Raw genomic sequence first — 15187 nt, 5'->3', positions numbered from 1 at the left:
AATCCTTTCTAAATTTTCCAAATGCTCAGGGCATTAAGAGGGGAAAGTCTAGAATTAGATATGACTAAAATGATTAAACAATTTTCGAGGACAATCTAAGGTTTACCAAAGATTGGTTGCTCAGGGACAGTTGGAAGTACAGTGTTAATTTTTAGTAAGGACCATAATTGATATATTCTGAAAAGAGGCAACTCTTGTTCAGAAGTGATAGTCAAAATGAGAATATGGAAATATTACCATAGGTGGAAGTTATTCAATCTGTGTTAGATGAGAAAACTTAATACAAGAAGGATGTTCAAAGCAATGTACTTTGAATTTGAGACTTCGTTTCCATGGAATGATCTCCATTGGAATACTCTATAATGTCTGTTGACAAGTCTTTGTGACTTTGTGCATAATCATTACAAGAGGAACAATGCATATAAGTTTAGAATCTAACAGATTAAGTGAATGGTAGGAATTTGGAATTCTTACATTTATGATAAGATTTAGGGAATGTGAAATGAGAGTCATTGGAATTATGTTCAACCGACCTATTTCACAAAAGTAAAGATCATAGATAAACATAGTGGGCATACTTGGTGTATGTCATGACTAGTGTTTAAAAAAACATAGTTTACATGCTTGAAACATGGGACAACTATTGTTTTAATTCAAGTATAAAGTTGATAATTTGAAACAGTATCCAACGAATAATGTGTAACCAATATGGTGATAAATAAAAGGTGTTGTATTTATATTCATAAGTGTTGAGACCATATTAGATTCGATTATTCTTCTGTTTCACTTTGCATGTTTTGACTTCCAGAATAACTAGGTTATTTTTTCTAAATGACTAAGTTATTCAAACAATCCACAGTCAATATTATGTTGGAAGTAGGTATTAAGGCAAGACTGTCATGAATCGGGTTTGTAGATGTCCAAGGTAGTGGACATAGTAAGGGTTACTACAACATTCATGAGTACTCCTGGAATAGGGATTCGAGTATTGGATTCAACCAACGCTCATTTGAATCACTTCATAGATTTTATCACGAGTGATCATGGGACGATAATATCTTATATTCTTCAAACCTAGAGATATAATTTGTTGCCTATGAGTTGGTTATACATTGATTGCACGAAAACGCATTTGGTAACTCGATGTTATAAAACGTGCCTTTGTGTATGATTCAACAAGTAGTAGAACAAGCATATGAGTCGAAGTTTATCCATTCCTTTTACCCTTGGAGGGATAAAAGCGATATCTATGGGCCCCTCGATGATTTAGTGATGACACCCCGAAGTGCTTGGCCAAGCCAGGACTGATTTGATCTGCTCAATCAGTCGGTCGTCATAAATTGGAAATTGGGAAACAACAAATAGACAGAGAGAATGATTTATAATCCATGTCTCGGTCCATATGATATCTAGAATGGAGGAACATATGATCCCTTATCTAATGGACAATTCATTGACAAAGGTCAAAGTTCATCGACAAGGTCAGAGTTCGACAGCGGCTTTTGAGAGCTACGATTTCCAGTTAGGTTTTGAAGTCATAATCAATAATAGTTTTAGACCTATCCAAATGGGAGACTATTGGATTAGTGTCTAAGTTCATAACTATAATTGGTATGTAGTTGACCCGAATCGGCATGATCCATTTGGGTTGCACGGCATCAGAACATTTGGATAGACCGTTTGTGAGAAGAGGACATTTGTGACATATTAATATATTATATGTCCTAATATATTAATATGAAATCATTTTATTTAATTAGTATTGATCAAGAATTAATTTGGACTTAATTTGGTGATCAAAAGAGACTAATTAAATATATGGGGATTAATTGTGTAAATCATTCATTCTTATATATGTGGGCTTATGATGCTAGATTCCTTATGTTGGGTTTAACCCATGCGGTGACCCATGGATACTCCATGGAGGTTAAAACCCATAGAGCATAAGGAATGGGTAAATTCATGAGTTACATGGTGTAACCCTAATAGCCACACTATATAAGGACCCCTTTAGCTCAAGAAATTGGCACTAGTGATACATATGTGAGGGCTAGCCGATTTGAGCATGGATTGTCTTCTCCTCATGGTTATTCCATGTGTTGGTGATGTTGTGTGAACCATTTAAGGTGTCACAATTGGGGAACTAGGCTCTCAAGCTTCATGGAGTCAACCTACATCAACAAGGTATGTATTCTATCCATTTTATTACCCAAGTATTAAAAGATTGTATGCTAGTTAGGGTAATACCTTGGAATATTCATATTTGCATGTATAATAGAGAAAACATAGATCCAAGGTATTTAGGGTTGCAAGTACACTTAGGAGTGTTAGAATGCTCATAACCCAACAAGAAGGACATTGGAGCTTGGAGGAAGCTTGGATTTGGGATTCTCACCTTGCTAGCAACCTTTTGGAGGTAAAAAAAGCTTCTATCTTGACCATCTTTTCTTATAGATCTATATATTCCTTCATTTAGGGCATTTTTGGTCCCAACCTTTGTGATTCTTGAGCATGTCATGATCTTGATCAAATAAGTCATTCTTTCAAACCCAATGAGGGGTCTTGAGTTATAAAAATGAGACCTTGATGCTTAATTCTTCCCCATGCATGCTCTAGAAGGTCTTTAGGAGTTAAGAAGTTGGGATTTGTTTGTATTAAGCACTTAGTGGGCATGCAAAGTCATAAAGTTAGAAACTGTTGGGTTTTATGTACTACAACATCCCTATGGTGCACATGCAACCCTAATGCTTTGGATCTAAGTTTTCTCTAGTTATACATGCAACAAAAATTATCCAAAGCATGAAACCTATAACTAGCATACAACATAGATATTAGAAACACAAAAACTAATTAGAAGAATACCTCTTAGTTGTAGCATGTAGAATTTGGCCTTCCAAGAGCTTAGCACCTCAAGTGTGATGCCTCAAACAAGTCACAAACACCATGAACAAGTGGAGGATAATGAGAGAGAGGCTAGGAGCACACAAAATCGACTAGGGTTCTACTTTGAATCATTAAGCCAATTTTAGGTGCATTAGGGGTTACATTAATAGTGTGGAATTCCTAGGGTTTCAACTTGTAAACCCTAATTCACTTCGTTGGGCCTAGAATCCGATAATCCATATGATAAGCCCTTTGGAATAACTCTTAGTCCATTCTAATCAACATAGATCATTAGCCCAAACTATATGTAATACTAATTTACCTAATCAGTACCCGTTAATTTAATTAGTCTCTTTTGGTCACCAAATTAATTCTTGATCAATACCAATTAAATAATATGATTTCTCAGTTAATATATTATATTTATAATATATTAATAAATCACAAAACCTCTTTTCAAATATCCATCCTATCAGATTGTTCTGGTGAAGGCAACCCGAAATGGATTAAGCTACTCTCGGGTCAAGTACATACCAACTATAGTTATCGGCTTAGACACTTAATCCAACAGAAACTTCATGACTCTCAATGTTATTTTGGCCTTGGATCTGCATTTTGATGTGAAAAGTCGAAGTATTAAGCTCTTAAGTGGTTAAGAAGGAAACTTGTGCGTATGTTGGGCGTACCAAACGGTATGTTGTGCGTACGCAGGTTGAGCCCTGATGCCTCGGACCACGAGTACGCCTTACGTATATCCGAAGTATGCCCCCCATATGAGGCCTGAGTTGAATCGGTTAGGTTAACTCGGCTGGGTTGACTCGGTGGATTTTGTTGGTTTTGACCAAGTTGGAACGAGGGGTATTTTTGGTATTTTGAGCTGTTAATTGAGATTAGGTAATTGGTTTTTCGTTAGATGATCGTTGAGCCGATTTTTCAGAACAGAGAATTGTTTAGCTTGCATTCTGACCGAGATGTGAGCCTTTTTTACTGTATTTGTGGGTCGAAGGCACCAATATCAGCCCATTAGATTATGTATCCTGGTTTAGGATGTTGCTATATTGTAGTGATCTGCTAAGATCTACATGTTTATCTGTTTGTTGGTATATGTTTATCTGTTATGCATATGTCTACATAGTATGGTTGGGCTCAGGTTATACTGCTTTGTGTGGTAGCCAACAAACTCGGGAGCAATCTAGACATAAGCTGTGGGCTTTGGAGCAATCCAGATATGAGTTAAGGGCCCAATAGGCATGCCAAAATCATACTCTAGGATTAGGTGTAATCATATCTTTTAGTTGTGGACCCAATATATGTTGTTATATGTATGTGTGTGTTGGTACTTTTGGGGAACTCACTAACCTTTGGCTTGCAGTTTTTAGTTTATCGTTTCAGTTACTTCTGAGGATCATGGGAAGGCATGGGCGTGATCGTACACAACTTCCTGTTTTATGCTACTGGATCTTGGGAAAACTCTTATTTGATATATTTCTTTTGAAACAATGACCCTTTTTGTAAACAATGTTGATTAATGGTTGATTTTGAAAATTTTAAATTTATTTGAATTTTAGAGTGTTATATATATATATATATATATATATATATATATATATATATATATATATATATATATATATATATATATATATATATATATATATATATATATATATATATATGCTTTAGGCCAGATTGCATGTATTTTCTGGAACTTTGATACTTTATATATTTTACATGTAGTTTTAAAGATTGAACCAAATGTAGAGTAAAGAATTGTAGATAATCTTTTATTTTGAAACTGATACATGTTCAAACATTTAGAATAAAGAAACACAACCTGATGCATGCCAACAGGAATAACCTGATGCATGCCAACAGGAATGGGTCTTCACTCATATGCTTTACTTTGTTGCTTGATGCTAGTAGTTCATCTTTCTTATAAATCTGAATAAAGTTAAAATGTGTTATGTGGCTTATGCCTCTTGAAACCGAACCTTACAAAGATGGGAAAATTAATTTACATTAAAAGGAAAACAAAAATAAGTAAAACCTTACCGAATACAATAGATCCATCCGATCTCATCTGTTTAAGCATCATAATCCAAAATTTTACATATCACAAATGTAATTCCAAAATCAAACCTGGTTGAGATGGTTACCGTTGATAAACTGGAACAACCATGTGGAGTCTGGTTATTCCACTAAATTCATGCAAATAACCATGTAGTGAGATGGTCTGTAGAGTTTTTCCAAGCCCCTGAAATAATAGTACAATATAGTTAAGCTTTTAGTGTTTGATTATATTAAATGAAAGAACAAAAAAAATGAAAATTTATCAGGTAAAAGTGATGGTCACATTTTTAAAGTACAATGTTTTAATAAGAAACATATCAAAACTACATTGGTGTAATAGAAAATTTTGAAATCAGATGATATTATCCATTAATAATAGACGTTATTAGTCTAATTAAAATCCATTTCGTCGTTTGCGTTCTTTCATTTAAATGCAGTACTTTACCTTTATTCCTTTATGATTAGCCCATAATAAGTAAACGTTCATGGTAAAAAGTTTTCTAAAATATATGGTTTATAATCATAAATGATTATACCAAATACATGAAATTTATAAATATTGTCGGGAAATATTTTCTAAAAATATTATATTAATATGGTTATATCATAAATGATTACATCGGAGGACACAATGTTCATCATATATCTATTTATTAACAATAACTCAGCGTGATCACCTAACTAATTTCTAAATTGAATAATTAAATTAACATAAATTAAAATAAATAAAACAATATATATATCTATTTATTAACAATAACTCAGCGTGATCACCTAACTAATTTCTAAATTGAATAATTAAATTAACATAAATTAAAATAAATAAAACAATATAATTACACGAGGAAATACCAACCATATTGATTTTTTGAATCTTTTTATGTGCATACCAAAAGCTATTATATTGTCCTTCATCTCTTTTATGTCGAACCTGCAAAAAAATAAAGACTTTTTCTTCTCCAAATCGCACAAAGCCCCACCTACATAAAAATATGTCATAAATAATTATATTTCTTAGGGCGATTCAATACTTTCATAAGTAAATTATTTTAGAAAAAAATAAATAAAACTCTTCAATAATTTATAGTTTAAATGAATTCATGTTTGGATTAGAAAAATCAACTAGGAAAAGCTTTATTAAAAAAATTAGCATTTTTCCACAATAGCTTTTCAATTGAAGGATAACAATAAACATCTTAGCAGGAAACATAAAATACAATTATTAAAACTGACGTGTAACATCCTGTTTTCGACCATTTCTAGGTTGTGGACCGGAAGTCCATTGTGTAAGGTTTTGGGCCTTAAGGAGGCAAAGTTTAGTTCTTGTGGAATGAGGTAATGTTAGTTAAGAGATTTTACCCTTGAATTGTGTTTTAGGCCAAAGGGTAGAAAGGGAAAAGTTATACATGGGGTTCTTGCATGAAATATGGATTTTTATTCGAGAAGTTTTTAGTCCAAGATATTTAGATAATATTGTAGAGCTTTTCAACACCTTTAAGTTGATATAAAGAACGTCAAAAAACATAGTTGGAACAAAGAAGTTACGATCGTTTGAAGTTAGGGCAGTTTTTGAGTTGGTCGCGTATGTTAGTCGTACGGAGAGTACACTTGGCGTACTAGGGTATCCCCAGTACGCTGGGTGTACGTGATCAGTGCCCAAACCCTATTTTCATGGTTTGATCCTTATTTAAGCTCCTTAACTCCCCCAAAACCATTCCATTCTCAGCCTCCACCTCTCCAACACCTTCTCTTGAAACCTTAACCCTAGATTGAGCCTTGTGAGCAAAAAGAATGTGTTTTTAAGTGCTTTGGAGTATTCTTGGTGCACATTGGAGAAGAAGGAACTCATTGAAGAGGCATTGGTTGCTTTGGAGCTTGTAGATCTAGACCTTATTCACCTTGATCTTTCTTCTAAAGGTATAAACTTTGAATCTTGATGATGAAATTGCTAGATCTAGCTAGTTTTGGGTGTTATGAGCTTTTGCTCACTTCAAGTGCATAAAGTTTAGATCTTGAAAGTTTGTGAAATTGTTATGGATAAAGTTGGAAACTTTATCTATCTAAACATCATTTTGATTCAGATCTGAAGGTTGGAGACTTAGACTTAATGGATTGGGTCCTTTTGAGACTTAAATACTATAACTTGTTTGTGTGGATCATTCTAATGGATAAAGTTGGAAAGTTTATCCATTATAGAGCTATTAGAATAAAAATGTGATCTTGGTCCTTCTCTCCTTTCCATGTAAGAGTTGTGATGTCTTAATGGATTATTAAGTTAGGGTTTTAGCTTTTGGACCTTCCCTAGGCATGGAAAGTCATAAAGGTGGAAACTTTATGACTTAAGATAATGTTTTGAGGCTAGATTTGAGTTTGGGTGAAAATTATTTAACAGATTAAGTGCTTAACGGAAAGGATGGAACCAGGTCGTGTATGTTGGATGTAATTTTGATATGTTGGGCGTACTAAACTATCCTAGGTACGTTCGACGTAAGTTGAATACGTAGGGTGTACTCAACCAACCTTGGACTTTGAGTTTTGTTGACTCCATTGACCTTTGACTTTTTGACCAAATTTGACTTTAGGTCAAACTTGATGGTTTTGACTGGTGATTAAAATTTATATGGCTCTGGTGTTAGTGGATCCACGGGAGCAAGCAGTGTAGCAGAGAGTGTGTTGTATTGGTTCTCGGGTTTCTTCATTCAAGTGAGTTTTCCTCATTGTACTAGTGGGTCGAAGGTACCTATGCGGCCCACTGGATTCTAAGATATAAGATGTTACTATAAACATGTCTGTTTGTCTGACTGGTTATATGATTATCTGTTTGGTGGTTATATGTTATCTGTTATGCATATGTCGACATAGTATGGTTGGGTTGAGGTTGTAATGCTTTGTATGGTAGCCAACAAAACCCAGGAGCAATCAAGACATAATATATGATCCTCAAGGGCAAGACAGACTTATGTTGTGGGCTCGGGAGCAATCTAGACAAAATCTGTGGGCCCCGTGGGCAAGCCAGACTTATGTTGTGGGCTTAGGAGCAATCCAGATATGAGTTGTGGGCCTCATAGGCAAACTAGACTCATAATGTGGGGTATAGGGTAATCTAGTCTTTTAGTTGTGAACCCAGTATATGTTGTTATATGTTGTGCGTGTTGGTACTTTGGAGGAACTCACTAAGGTTCGTGCTTATAGTTGTTTGTTATGGTTTCAAGTACTTCAGATGATTGGGAAAAGCAAAGGCGTGGTCGTGCATATATTTTGGATTTTATGTTATTGGATTTTAGGATAATTTGATTTACATACTATACTTTAGAAACAACATTTTTGTAAACACTTATTTACATGGGTTTGTTTTGGAAAAATGAAAATTTTACTTTGATTTTTGGGACATTACAAGTTGGTATCAGAGCCTTGGTTTGAGTGAATTGGATGAACATTCATGTGAATCCAGACTCAAACTAAGGATCTGTGAAAGTTTTCAAATTATTTTCAAATTAAATTCAGATTATTTTCAAAAGTAACTAAGGATGGATGAGATGTATACGATCAGTCTGAGCAAGAAAGTATATCATGTGTTACCACACTATTACTTGTTTATGATGATTATAGTAGAATTGCATGCTAGTGATAGACTAGGGAACTTCAAGAATTTCATGATAGAATTTCCTGATATATGATGTTGGATAGCCTAGGGTTACTGTTAGATTAATGTCTAAGTCCATAACTATAATTGGTAAGACTTGACCCAACCCATCATGGTCTATTTGGGTTGCATGGCATCATGTATTTGGATAGACTATAATGAGAGAAATAACACTTAAGGTTTGTTAATATATTATAAGTTCTAATATATTAATAAGATTATTTAATTAGTATTGATCAAGAATTAATCTAGGATTAATTAAGTGATCAAAAGAAGACTAATTAAATATATGGGTTGATTGTGTAAATCATCCATACTTGTATAGTGGGCTAATGCTCCATGGATTATCAAGTTGGGATAAAACCCATAGGATGCTCCATGGATGCTCCATGGTGTATTTGAACCCATGGATCCAAGGAAATGGAAAGTCATGACAATTAGGGTTTACCCTAATTGTGACACTATATAAAGATCTTATTGGTGACAAAATCGGCACTAGAGTATATGTGAAAGGGCTAGCCGATTTTATGAAGTGTGGATTTCTATCTAATCTATTCCAAGTGTATTTGGTGTTGTGTGAACCATTTGAGGTGTCACACTTGGGGCACTAGGCACTCAAGCTTCATGAAGAAATTCTTTATCAAAGAGGTATGTAATTCTAACTTGATATATTCATATGAATCAATGTTATTATGCTAGTTAGGATGAATACCTTGAAAAGTTCATATTTGCATGTATAATAGAGAAAACATAGATCCAAGGTATTTAGGGTTGCATGTACACTTAGGAGTGTTAGAATGCTCAAAACCCATCAGTTACTTCTTGTATGAAATTGATCTCATTACTGTAGTTGCTTAGTGTCTTCGTCATAGTTGTACATAACAAATATTTTGTAGCCTAAGAATGTTTGATTTAGCTTAATTTGTTGTTCTCTTATGATTAAGGGCTTAGCGTAGAGTCAAGTATTCGGCTGTCAACGCGATCCAACGTTATGTATGATTAGGATGCACGAGTGGTTACAGGGTTGGTGGAAGTTTCATGATTGGGTGCAATTCATAGTTGGTTAGCCTGAGGAAGGATTAGCTACTCTTGTTAGAGTGAGGACAGGATGCCGGTGTATCCTAGATTCTTGGGTCTAGAGGTCGAGAATTTCGTATGAGGATCTACCTGATATTTATTGTGTCTTAGATCCAGTCGACTCCACTACCCAAATGCTACTTGCTTCTATAACGCCCTGTTCCGAATCGTTTCCTATTTCGGGGTGGTGACTGAAAATCGGGTATCATCAGGCTTAGGGCCTATGAGGAAAAGAGATTTAATCCTATTGGTTATGGGTAAGGTAATTTAGATGATCCGGTAGTTCGGTTTGTGTTTTGGAGCCAAGGGGTATATCGGTAAAGTGTCAGTTCGGGCTTTTATGGAAATTGGAATTTAGTTCAGGAGGTTTTAAGGAAAGTATAAGCTGATAGAAGCGTAGAGATTCTCATTACCTTTTTGTGGATATAAGGATCGTCGCAAACGGACTTATAGTGAAGAAGTTATGGCCTTCGAAAGTTTGGTGATTTTAGGGTTTAACCGGGTACGCAGGGTGTACACAAGTGTATGCATGGTGTACTAGTATGAAGGCCATTACGCGGGGCGTACATTGGTGTACAATGGGCACACTAAACAAATTGATTGTGGGTGCTTAGGGAAGTACATTAGGCATACCTGAAGTACGCAGAGCGTACTTCAATCAGACCAAAATCCTAATTTAGGGTCTTGGACCGTAGTTAAGCTCCTTAACTCACCACCAAACACTATTATCTTTAGCCTTTATCCCTCCAAACCCTAGAAACGAAAATCTAGCCTCCATTTGAGTGGTTTTTAAGCTTTTGGTGGTATTTCATGCTTTTTGGTGTTCATAGAAGAAGAAGGAACTTCTTGAAGAAGTGTGAGATTTCTTAAAGCTTTTGGATCCAGGCTTATTGCATCTTAATCTACATTTTGGAGGTCTAAAATTTCTATCTTGATGACCCTAGGTATCAGATCTAGTTTAAGGAGTATTTTGGCTTCATATTGGTCCTTAGATTCATCCTTCTAAGTAAGTGCTACTCCAAGAGCTTAGAATGTTGGATCTTGGCCTTTGGGAGGTCCCTTGTTCATAAAAACGTCATCTTGATGAATTATTTTGGACCATGCATGAGTTTAGATGTTTATTATGGATTTTATTAAGGATTTGGTCCCATTAAGACATGCAAAGGAGTAAAGTTGCCAACTTTACGTGTAAAGACATCTCATTAGGGTCATATCTGAGTTTGGAAGTCACTGTCTTAACCATTAAAGAGCTTAATATGGATTTTGGTCCCTGATGAGTATGTTGGGTGTACACAAGAAGTACGCTCCACCTAATGGGTGATTCGTGCATCAATAACTTGTACTCTGTGCTTCAAGGGTGAGTATGCGGGGTATACCATTCTGGTATGCAGGGCGTACACCCCAGTTTGTCATTTTGGGCTTTTTGAGGTTTGGGCCCTTTTAGGCCATTGGACTTCTGACTTTGGGCCATAGATGGACTTAAGGTTTTCTTGGAAGTAGGTTCATGATGGTTTTGGGGCCTAATCGGGTTATTGGGCCATAATGGGCTTTTGTTGCTTTTGATTTGGGCTTTGGGTTGCCATTTTGGGATTTTGTGCATTTTTGGTTGGTCCTTGGTTTTGGAACAAGTAAGAAAAGGGTAAAATGGTCTTTTACCCTTTAGGAAGTTGGTTTATGGAGTGGGCCTCGGATTTTGAGTTATCAGGTTAATTATTGATTAAGATTTTATTTATTGTTAGTTGGTGTGAGGTTATCCGGTTCAACGGTCCGAGTAGTATTTGATTATCAGCGGATTGAGGTGAGTCTCCTCATTGAGTTTAGCGGGTCGAAGGCACAAATTTCGTCTCATGGTTTATATGTTAGGATTCTAGATGTTTGTGTGACTCTTGCATGTGTTATGTGATGGTATGCTTACCGAGAAAGACCCGATACCAGGCGGGGCCTGATGAGTATATTGTATGCTAGTTATCACTATGTGTTTTTATGCTTACTAGGCAAGGCCCGATGCTAGGAAGGGCTTGATGACTGTATGGTATGCTATTATCTTTGTGATTATCGCATGTATTCATATGATTATATGTTTATAGGATTATATGTGTACCGGGTGGGGCCCGATCCCAGCTAGGGCCTGATGACTGACAGATATGTATACTGAGCGATGTTCGATGGCAGGCGGGACCCGATGGCGGGCAAGGCCTGATGAAGGGCGGGGCCCAATATGTGATTATTATGTATGGTATGTGGTATTTTGGGGAACTTACTAAGCTTTGTGCTTACAGTTTTTATGGTTATGGTTGTAGGAACTTATGGTTCAAAAAAGGAAGGGCCCGACTTGAATGCAACGCATCTACCCATGTTTCTGCATTATGATGATTGTGGGATTGTACTCTGATAACTATTTTCTTATAAAGAACTTTTGAATATTTAGAAAAAGGATATTAAATTTTCACTTAAAGATAATTAATGTTTTAGGACGTTACAAGTTGGTATCAGAGCCTTGAGTTGAGGGATTCAGGCACACTCTCGGGTGTGACTAAACTCAAACTGAGGAATTGGTAATTTTTCTTAAAAAGAAAACAAGTTTCTAAAAAGATTTTTGTAAAAGGGAAGAAATATCTAAAAGGATTTTTGTAAAGACAAACGGGGTATGATGTGTGCAATCGGCCGAGCTCAAGTATGTGATACCCAGAATATCCATACATGTTTGTTATGATTATGTTATGTGAATTGCATGCTAGTATGAGGCTAGGGATACTTTCAGGAATTGCATGATAGATTGGCCTGATATGTGATGCCTTGTAGCCTAGGAAGCATTGGATGCTATGCTAGATTGGGAATATATATCTTGGTATTACTAATTGCTAAGTGTATAATTTACATGCATAAGGAAACTGGCAGTGAGAGTGGAAGTTCCTAGCATGATTTGTAGTATGTGAGTTTGACTGTTCTTTTGTTATTTTATGGATTGGAGTGCTACTGCACTAATGTTGCTTGCTTTGTGCTTTGTGGAACTCTTAAGTGATGTGAGTTAGCTATTAAGTGAATATTTTAATCCATGTGTGACAAAGGTTGAATAATATTAGAGTGATGGATTTGAATCTATTGCGCAACTCTCGTTTGAGTCTAACCATTGTAGGGATGAGTATTTTACTCGAAGGATTATCTACCCTTTGTTTCATGTCATTATATCTATGAGGTGGTTAACTGACATTATATTTTGGGGAGTTCTTCAGCAGCTGATGGCAGGGTGAGGTCGGAAACCTAGGAATGCCTAGGAAGTGCTTCAGTGAGTTTAGTTGCACTGTTAGCAAGCATTTGGAGTATTAGTTTGAGAAGGTAAATTAGAGGATTTGGAATGATTCTTGAGGAAAGTATGGATAGGTGTGGAAGGTAGTATTGGGCACGTACTACTGAAAGCACAAGATCCATACTTGAATCAGGGAGAGTCTTAGAGAATCTAAGAAGCCTGTAGGATAAGTACTCTTGGGCACTATTGTAAAAATCCCGACTAGGTCCCGATTAATCTCCGATTAATCCCTAGGCATTACTCGACCGCTTAGAGGGCGCCTAGCGATTAATCCTTGCATACATAATGAGTGAAACATTATAAAACGATGAAATTTAGCATTTTGAAGAAGTTTTATCTCAATGGAAACTATTTGAGGCATGATTAGTGTTGTATTAATCATATTAACCTATTTTGTTATCCTATTAGTGGTATTTACAACCTTTGATGTGATATTAGTCATATTTAATTTTTTAAAATTCAACAAATTAGTAATTAATGGTCCCCGATTAATCCTCCGATTAAACCCCAGTCCACCGACTAGCTAGCGTCGAGCGTTTTTTACAACATGCTCTTGGGCATGTTCTGATCATTTGCATGGTTGTTTTTTTAGTATGGTGATGTCAGGAAGGGGGTTCAGGTTCTGGTTCCAGCTCAGTTGCAGGTACCGAGCCAATTGATGAGCGGATGCGGGAGTTCATATCGTCGGAGATTACCCGCGATATTTTGAGTAGACTCCTATGATCTTTGGTACGCTCAAGGAGGGGATTTTGGATGAGCGTCTGGGTGTGTTCCGTACTGAGGTTATGGCTATTTTTGGAACTCGCACTCTTTCTTTCTGTGAGTTCCGTGCTTGTGGAGCTCCCAAATTCTTTAGGGAGAAGGACCCCATTTCTAGTAGGAGATGGTTAGCGGATAAAGCTAACACTTTACGGACGCGTTTCTGCCCTAAGGGGTCGAGGGTCAGATTTGCCTCTTGTCTTCTGAAAGACAGAGACTGAGATTGGTGGGAGGGGTAGACTTCGCTTTGGGAGGCGAAGCCCTGGAGACGAAGAATTCGGTTGAGTTTGTGACCCGGTTTAGGGTCGATTTTTCCCCATCTATGGAGATGCAACACTTGGCAAGGGAGTTGCATGACCTTCGCCAGACGACTGAGACTTTAGCAAAGATCGCTGCCAAGTTCCAGGAGAGGGATTTATTGGTTCCGTAGTATGAAGAAGGCGAGGAGACGAAGAAAGTGAGATATCATGACATGTTGATGGATGAAATTAGGGAGTTCATGAGTCTGTCAGGGTGTGAGACCTTAAATTATATGATTCCTAGAGCTCAAGAGCATGATATTGATTTGGAGCACCTCGGGAAAAGGAAGCTAGAGCACAACCATATTTCAGTGGGCCAGGTGAAGAGGCCTAGGACTCAGGATTCACGCTCGAGAGGACATCAAGGTTGGGGCCGTTGTACCAAGTACAGGAGGACCCATGAGGGAGGATGTCAGGAGTCAAGGCGAGGATGTTTCAATTGTGTTCAGATGGGTCATTTTAGTCAGGATTGCCCTGTGGGTCGGATCCGATGTGTTTTCAGTACAATCAGGTGGACCACAAGAAGGCTGGATGTCCGAGGTTGAGGGGCAGTGCAGTGAGTGCACCTACTCCGGTTACTTTGAGGATCACTGACGGTCATGAGGGTAGGGTTAGAGCTCTGGCAGCAAGGAGTCGAGCATTTTAGTGCCAGTCAGGGGAGGCCATAGTTTTAGCAGATGCTATTGCGGGCATGTTATCGTTTGCTTTCTTCATCCTTAATATCAGTATTCATATTGCTTTGGAATCTTGTATTGGCTTAGGTAAGCATTATCTTTGGTTTAGTTCTCTGTTATCACTTAGGTTATATCATCAAGAATTATTATATTCCATTTTGTATGCAAATAGTCATTAGTGGGTCGTATCTTGCTGAGCGGGTTTCAATTTGTTCAGTTGTTTTTCCGGTTCTTTGATGGGGTCAATTCAGGGGTATCATTTGGAAGGTCTATAGTCGGATTAGATGGTTTGTTCTTCAATGAAGTCATATTTTATTCGTGTTAGCATTTGTTTAGGTAGGATCGACATTCGTCTATGGCAAGACCTTTGGGTCCAATCTCTACCAATTCTAAGGAAGGAGCGGTAGCAAGAAGATGAAGGTGGCAACTGCATGAATTTGTTTAGTCATTGGAAGTGTCGGGGGAATTTTGTTAT

This window comes from Lactuca serriola, chromosome 3 (genome assembly GCF_051521515.1).
Source record: "Lactuca serriola cultivar US96UC23 chromosome 3, Lser_US96UC23_V15, whole genome shotgun sequence".
NCBI lineage: Eukaryota > Viridiplantae > Streptophyta > Magnoliopsida > Asterales > Asteraceae > Lactuca > Lactuca serriola.
This window is presented reverse-complemented; position numbering follows the sequence as displayed.